The sequence below is a fragment of the Callorhinus ursinus genome, unplaced genomic scaffold, assembly GCF_003265705.2.
Source record: "Callorhinus ursinus isolate GAN/ISIS: 27379988/994484 unplaced genomic scaffold, GSC_fseal_2.0 scaffold1, whole genome shotgun sequence".
Classification (NCBI taxonomy): domain Eukaryota; kingdom Metazoa; phylum Chordata; class Mammalia; order Carnivora; family Otariidae; genus Callorhinus; species Callorhinus ursinus.
The window spans coordinates 70,025,933-70,034,004 of record NW_027397063.1 but is presented as its reverse complement, the minus strand read 5'-3'; positions in this window follow the sequence as shown (position 1 = coordinate 70,034,004).

The following is an 8,072-nucleotide window of genomic DNA, read 5'->3' as shown; positions in this document are numbered from 1 at the left end:
AGTGAATAGTGATAGGATGCTGACTTTGCATCGTGAGTATTTCTGAGTACTTTACGTATATTCATGCATTTTGGCACACAAGAACACTATGAGGTCGGTACTGTAATTACTATCCCCATTTTACAGGTGAGGAAACTGAGCATAGAATGGTTAAGTTGTTTACTGGTGGTCACATAGTTACTAAGGGACGGTTCCAGGATTTGAAACCAAACAATGTGGCTCACGGGCTGGATGCATTTATCCATTAAACTTCTCCCTACATCCAGTTTTAAAAGTAATAAACCCCTTGTAAAATTTCAAGCAATACAAAAATACAGTAACAAAGAAACAAAAGTTCCACATTCTCTTTACCCCACCTCTCCCTGCCCTTCATTTTTTTGTGGCAAGTTTATTATGGATAAAAATTTCGAATTTATTTGGCTATAGAATATATTTGATTAAAATGGATCATCATGTTTTGGGGTCTATAATTTGTAAGGCTATGTAGCACCGGTATCTTTCCAGGGCAGTACATGATGATTTATGAGGCTTGTTGTGAGCCTGCGTTAGTACTGGGTGCCCGGCAGAGGCCAGCACCACACCTCGGCAGCTGCCCCCCATCAGAGCTCCCCTGCGTGACTGCAAGGCAGTGCCTTGTGATGCCACCACAATACTGCTTCTGTAGGAAAGCAATCTTTCATCAAAAGGAAGCGGAAACCGTTAGAAGTTGAAAAAGCAACGAATTGGTGATGTGAGGCCATGCTTTGGCAGCCCATGATGCTCTCGAAATGTGACTCCAGTAAAAACCAGAAAGCCTTTGCAAATATTTCTGAGTTCTTGACTTGGGATCCAGGAAAATCGAGGCAGTGTCCACTATGACTATTTTTAAATGGCGTCCATTACTAAACAGTTATTGACTCTATGAGTGCAGAGTGTCAGCTGAGGCTCTGAGACTGTTGGAATGACCACAACACATCATCTGCCCTGCTGGACTCCGTCCGGGCAACACAGTATTGCCTTTGTTTACAGCCTTGAAACAATCACACCTTTACCTCATGGCATCCTGTCCATGAACCCTTGCTCCCTTGCTAGAATAAACTTCTATCCTCTTCTCTGACCCACAAGTTGTTTAGGGGTAGAATTCTTAAAATTCACAGACAAAGGGGATTTTTCCGGCTCCCATTTTATTATTTATTATTATTGATTTTCCCCTTAATTTCATTGTCTTGAGAGAATGTGGTCTGCATGGTAGCAATCATTTGACACTTTCTGAGGCTTCTGTTGAGTTATACTTTTTTGTGTTTATTTTTTTAAATTTATATTGAATCTATTTAGAAAGGTAACATAATATTATAAATAAAGGTTCAGACTCTAGAGCAAGATATGGATTTTAATCAGCTCTGCCAGTTACTGTCTGAAAAAAATTGGGTGAATATCTAAGTCTCCACATCTGAAAGTAGGGGTATTAATAGAAATCATTGCGGTGGGTTTTTGAGGGGATCAATGAGCTCATAGCTGTACAGAGCTAGAGACAATTCCCAGCTCATAGTGAATGTTCAATACATGTTATTTACTATTATTATGCCATTATATTATATTGCTATTATTATATTCCATGTATATAATGTTCTTTTTTATTTTTTTTAAAGATTTCTTCATTTATTTTAGAGAGAGAGAAAGAATGCATGAGCCATGGGAGGGGCAGAGGGAGAGAGAGAGGGGAAGCAGACTCCCCACTTACCGGGGAGCCCTACGCAGAGCAAGATCTCAGGACCCCGAGACCATAACCAGAGCTGAAACCAAAAGACACTTAAGCAACTGAGCCACCCAGCCACCCCTCCATATATATAACAATCTTTTTTTTTTTTTTGCCAAGGCATATTCTCCAGCGTATTTATTTATTTATTTATTTATTTATTTATATTAGTTTCCAAGGCAGAATGTAGTGATTCATCAGTTGCATATAACACCCAGTGCTCATTACATTACGCGCCCTCCTTAATGCCCATCCCCCAGTTACCCCATCCCTCCACCCACCTCCCCTCCAGCAACTTTCAGTCTGCTTCCTAGAGTCCAGTGTCTCTTACGGTTTGCCTCCCTCTCTGTTTTCATCTTATTTTATTTTCCTTCCCTTTCCCTACGTTCATCTGTTTTGTTTCTTAAATTCCACATACGAGTGAAATCATATATTTGTCTTTCTCTGACTGACTTAGAACATTCTTAAATGACAAAATTACACAGACGAAGAACAGTGGTTGCCAGGGGGTGGGGATGAAGGGAGGGAAGAGGGTAACTGTGAACGGGCAGCACGAATCCGTGAATCTACACATGAGGTAAAACCACATAGAACTACACACGCACACAGGAGTACATGCAAAACTAGTGAAATCTGAATAAGATCTGTAGATTGTACCAACTGTGTTGACTTCCTGGCTTTGATCCTGTGCTGTGGTTATGTAAGATGTTACCATTGGGGGAAATTGGAATGGGAGAAGGGTACACAGAACTTCTCTGTACTATTTGTGTAACTTCCTGTGAATCTATAATTATTTAAAAATAAATTAAAAAAAAACCGTCGTAGAACATTGTGAATGTTCAAGAAATGTTATTTAGTATTACTTATTTTTGTCATAGCAGTTTTTCTAAGTTTTTGTGCATTTAACATACGTTAATTTTGAAATAAAGCAATGTTATTTTTTTAAAAAAGATTTTGCTTTAGCGAAGTTACAAATTGTTTTTTTTTTAAGATTTTATTTATTTATTTGACAGAGAGAGAGAGCACAAGCAGGGGGAGTGGCAGGCAGAGAGAGAGGGAGAAGCAGACTCCCCGCTGAGCAGGGGGAGCCCGAACCCAGGGGTTCGATCCCAGGACCCTGGGATCATGACCTGAGCCGAAGGCAGACACTTGACCTACTGAGCCACCCAGGCACCCCCAAAGTTACAAACTTAAATATATAGGAACTCATGTTAAGTAGGTTGGAGTTTGTGATAACTAGTGTCACATTGTAAGCCCCTTCTGAACTGTGAAAATGTCGGGAGGCATGGATAGGGAAGCCCCAAATCCTGGGTCTGTGAATGTTGGTCCAGTGGATGCAGAAAACACTGGAAACAATAGATGAGAAAGGGCGGTCCTCCAGCCATTAGCCCTCTGTGGTCTCCATGAGTGATTTCTATTCCCAGGATGCCCCCAGCAAGAGCAATCACTGTCTCCCAGTTACTTCAGCTGGAAAAGTCAGGGTCATGGTTTCTAAAAGGGGCCTTGGATATTATCCTGCGCAGCCTTTTCATGTATAGTCAGAAGCTGAGGACCAGGGAGAACTAGCTTGCTGACTCAGCCAAGGGACCTTGACTCAAGGCCAGAGCTGCTTGCCCAGGATCTCACTGCATGGGCCCAAGCCAGCGGGGTTTGGATGATACCCCTCCACCCTCATTTACCCAGGGTCACTTGAATATGGTTGGGAGAGGAAAGCTGAAGGGGCAATCCCAGCCCTCAGCATCGAAGGGGAGTGGCAAGATGCTCAGGGTGCAGCCAATCCACACCTGGTACCAGGCATCCAGAGCTTGGATGCAGATGTGGAGCTGTGTGACTTGCCCTGGTGGCTTCCTCTCTAACATTCAGAATTGGGGATTTTGACCCAAAGAGAATTCTAGCTCTGAAATTCTTTTTCTTTAAGATTTTATTTATCTATTGGAGAAAGCAAGTGCGCTCACACTAGCGGGGGAGGAGCAGAGGGAGAGGGAGCATGGAGCTGGACGTGAGGCTCCCTCCCAAGACCCCGAGATCATAACCTCAGCCGATGGCAGACGCTTAACTGAGCCACCCAGGGGCCCCTCCAGTTCTGAAATTCTAAACTCTCTCTTTAGGCTGTGCTGTGCAGTTGGAAAAGCCGTGCGCTAGGGTGCATGAAGAAAGGGGCCCCTTTTTGTTAATTCAATAGCCAACACACAAAAGTAGCACCTGTGCTGGCTGCGGCCCAGCCTGCAAGTCAGAAGGTAAAAGTTGCACCCCCGGGCTTGCCACTTACTAGCCTGTGTGCTCGTAGGCTGTCCGCTCTGAATCCCAGTTCCTTCATCTGCCAAATGGGATCTTTTCTTCCTTAACTGGCAAGGTGGTGGTGAGGGTTAAGAGAGCTCTTGGCAACGAAAGCCCCTGGAGATCCGTACCTTCAGTTCTATTTATTGTTAGTGTCATCTCATGAGCCCCTGCTCCCTCCAGTGTTCTCTTAGGGATTGCCTGCTTTTGCCTGAGAATGGAGATCCGACCTCTTTTTCCCCAGGAGAGCTGCAAACCCAAAACAAAGCAACTGGCTTTCAGAGTAGAAATTCACACACCCAAGTAGGTCTCTGAAGGAGAGAGCCGGGGGCCAGAGGACCACAAATCACATCCTATAAGCCACCCGCCCATCCCATGGGATGGCTTCACTGAGAGGAAGAAGAGGGTTATAGGAAGGGAGCAGGCACAAAGGCCCAGGAAGCCATCTAGAAGAAATCGCACTAACCCCATTGACACCTTTCGGCTTCCCTGGAACCAGAAAGCAGGGCCTCAGCCTTCAGTCCATGGTGTACCCTGCCACCTTGTGGCTGTTTGCTAGACTGCCTCAAACACGTAGGCCCGGGAAGAGCTATCAAACCAAGGGGAACCCTAATCACACCTCACTCTTTCACCCCATCATTCAACAAACCTGTACAGATGCCCATGGTGGTTTCGGCTGAGGAAGTTCCTGGATGGCTGGTCCCAAAGGATTTCCTGGGGTGGAGTGCTGGGGGAGAGGAGAAGGAGAAAAAAGACATGCTACATAGAGGTCATGGTGTATCACAGACTGCAGCCCGGATTGTCGGGAAGGGATGCATTTCTCCACATGACTGAAGGATAGGGACCCAGGTAGAAGTAGTGGGAGGTGAGGCACAGTTCCACTATCAGGAAACGTGTGTGAAACCCCAAGCCAGGGTGTGTGCTGGGAAAAAGAGATGGACGAAAGCCACCCCTGGAATGCAGCTCAGTTCAGGGGCACAGGAGCTGTCCAGCCCTCCACAAAATGGCCCCAGACTTGTTATACCCTTCTTTCTTGAGAGTCAAAGCACACCCCTACTCGTGATGTCTTCCCATGATCAAAACCAGTTTCTAAGTGGGATGGGACTGGAGAGAATCTCGAGCTTGAAAGGGGACCGTAGAGTCATTTAGCCCAACCCTTTCCCCACGTCAACATCACTGTTAACTTGTCCTGCATCTTCTGCCTAATCACCTCAGCAATGAGCTAGGGAGCCCACCCAAAGCCCCTTCCATTCTTACACATCTGTTCAGAAACCCTTTCTTTTACTCAGTGGAGTTCTGCCTCTTTATAATTCCTACCTGGGGGTCCAAGTTTTGCTCCCCTAGGGTTATACCGAGGAAGTGATTAGAAATATGAAGATATTTGAGGAAAGCAATCATTTAGGGGCTGCACTAAGGTTTCTGGTAATAAAAACTCATGGCAGCATAAGGCAGGGATTTTAGTGGAAAGAACACTGACTTAGGTATTTGGGGAGCTGGATCCTCCCCCTCATAGAAGGTCTTTGCTTAATGTCACTTGGCTTTCTTTTACGTATGATGAAAAGATTGGATTAGATTAGAGGTTCTCAGCCTTGGCTGTGCCTGAGTGTAACCGGGGGAGCAGTCAGCAGAACATTTAAATGCTCGCTCTGGCAAGAGCTGCTGGATTAGACTATTAGTCTCCCATTCTTATTAAGGGACTTTTATCAAACCTGTAATGGTCTGGTATACACATCCTCGGTAATTCCTATTCCATAGGGACCTACATGGATCTAGATTTTTCTCCCTTCTGCTTAACCAAAGTGTGGTTACTGAGCACAGTTGCCTTGTCCCCTAATGTTCTTCTGATGTGAGACCCAGCAATGATATGAAGAACACGGTTGGGTGGAGGAGAAGTGGAGAAGCATTGCCTGACCTCAGCCAAGTGACCTGGTCTCTCTGCATCTCTTCCTCCTCACCCGTGAGAGGTCACTCGAGCCCCGCCACAGTGGGCTGTGGTGAAGGGGACTGAAACCATGAATGCAAACCCCAGTGCCAGGCATCGCGAACATGCTCCAAATCTCAATTCCCTTCACTTTTGTCAGCAGGAAGGAAGTGCAAAGGGAAGGTGAGGGTTGTGCTCTTCCGAGAGCATCTCACCAGCCCCTCTCCTACCAACAATCCCTGTCATGGGTCGAACTGTGTCCCCTTAAAATTCATATGTTGAAATTCTAACCCCCAGAACCTCAGAATGTGACCTGATTTGGAAATAGGGTCGTTGCGGTTGTAATTAGTTAAGATGAGGAGGTCCTTCGGGTGGGCCCTACACCAATTTGATTGATGTCCACATAAAAACTGGAAGGTGGGACACAGGGACATACACGCAGGGAGAATGTGAAGGTGAAGACAGAGACCAAGGTGATGCTTCTACCAGCAAAGGTGAGCTAAGGATTGCCAGCAAACTGCCAGGAGCTAGGGGGAAAGACTGGAATAAGCTCTCAGAAGAAACCAACCCTGCAACACCTTGATCTGAGACTTCCATCCTCCAGATCTGTGCGACAATACCCTTCTGTTGTCTGGGCCACTCAATTTTGTGTGACAGCAGCTGAAACTGAGCCAACTCCAGAGGTGGCTCCTATTGGTGACATCAGGGAGGACAGCTCTTTCCAGAGAGCAGGAGGCACTGCAGTCCCACAGGAAGGAGGGACATGTGTGAAAGCCCTGAGAATGGTCCTGCTTGGCCCCCAGCTCATTAGGCTGTCGGCCTCCTATGGCCTGAAGGAACAACTTGACATTCTGAACATCGCCCTGCTCAGGACTGTCACTCATTGGCCATAATGTTATATCTCTGTGTTTCTTTGTGATGTTACCTCCATATTTGTCCATGTTTTGTTTTCCCAATTTGACCATACACTCCTTGAAGGCTGGGATGATGCCATAAACCAAAGTGGGAATCAGGGGCCCCTGTTGATAAAAATTCTTGGCTTGGGGGTGCCTGGGTGGCTCAGTCAGTTAAGTGTCTGCCTTCAGCTTAGGTCATGATCCTGGGGTCCTGGGATCGAGCCCCGAGTGGGGAGCCTCTTTCTCTCTCTCCCTCTGCTAGTCCCCCTGCTTGTGTTCTCTCTCTCTCAAATAAATAAAATCTTTTTAAAAAATTCTTGCTGTGACCTTAGGGACGTCCCTTCTCCCCTCTGCACCTAGTGTCTTTATCCGTCAGTTAGGAGCATAATCTCCAAGGCCACATCTAGTCACAATATTCTGTGATTCTGACTCTTAGCATCCTTGTTATTTAATCAACCTGCTTGCTTAGGATGCAAAAGGAAGGGAGACTCAGGAAACTCATCTTGAGATGTGCTGACAAGCCAGGCTTTTGGGGTTAAATGTGTCAGACTCATTTAATGAGAGGGCTAGACCCCAAGGCCTCGGGGACCAAAATAGTACTGTAGGGGCTCCCGGCCCCATTGGGTCCCCTTCCTAGACTCGGGGCTTCCCGCTTCAGCACCCGCCTGTCTATATGGCCTCTCCCTTAGTGACTGTGGATTCTTCGTCCTCCTTCAGTGATGCTATACTGCGTGTGCTGGACCCTGTGCCCACAGCAGGGCTGGGCTCTAGGGTGCCTGGTAGAAGCCACCCGTGGCTGCTTTGAGGGCTTGGGGAAACAACACTGTTTTTCTGAGTGGCTTATAGTATTTTGAGTAGCTCACTTGTCTTACCTCTGAGGGATCACAACATGCCTCAGCCTCTACTAGGGAGAAGCCTGGACCCAATCTAAGAGTCTCTAAGGATCTTCCTAATGGCAAATACCCCAGAGGCCTGAGCAGCTGGGTAAATCACCCTCTTCTGGTTGGAAGGAAACAGGGACTCACACAAACCAGTCCAAGTAATGGCAGGTGGTATAGCAGGGGAGGCAGGGACCTGATTGAAAAGTGCTTATAAGAGGGATGGAATCTTTTAAAAATCTAAGACCAGACACTCCCACTCAATGACAAGCTTCATAGAACCAGGTACTAGAAGGTCCTTCTACTTCCAAGCTTCTTCTGGGCACCTCACTCCAGTGCTCTGCCATTAATGCGACCCCACTACC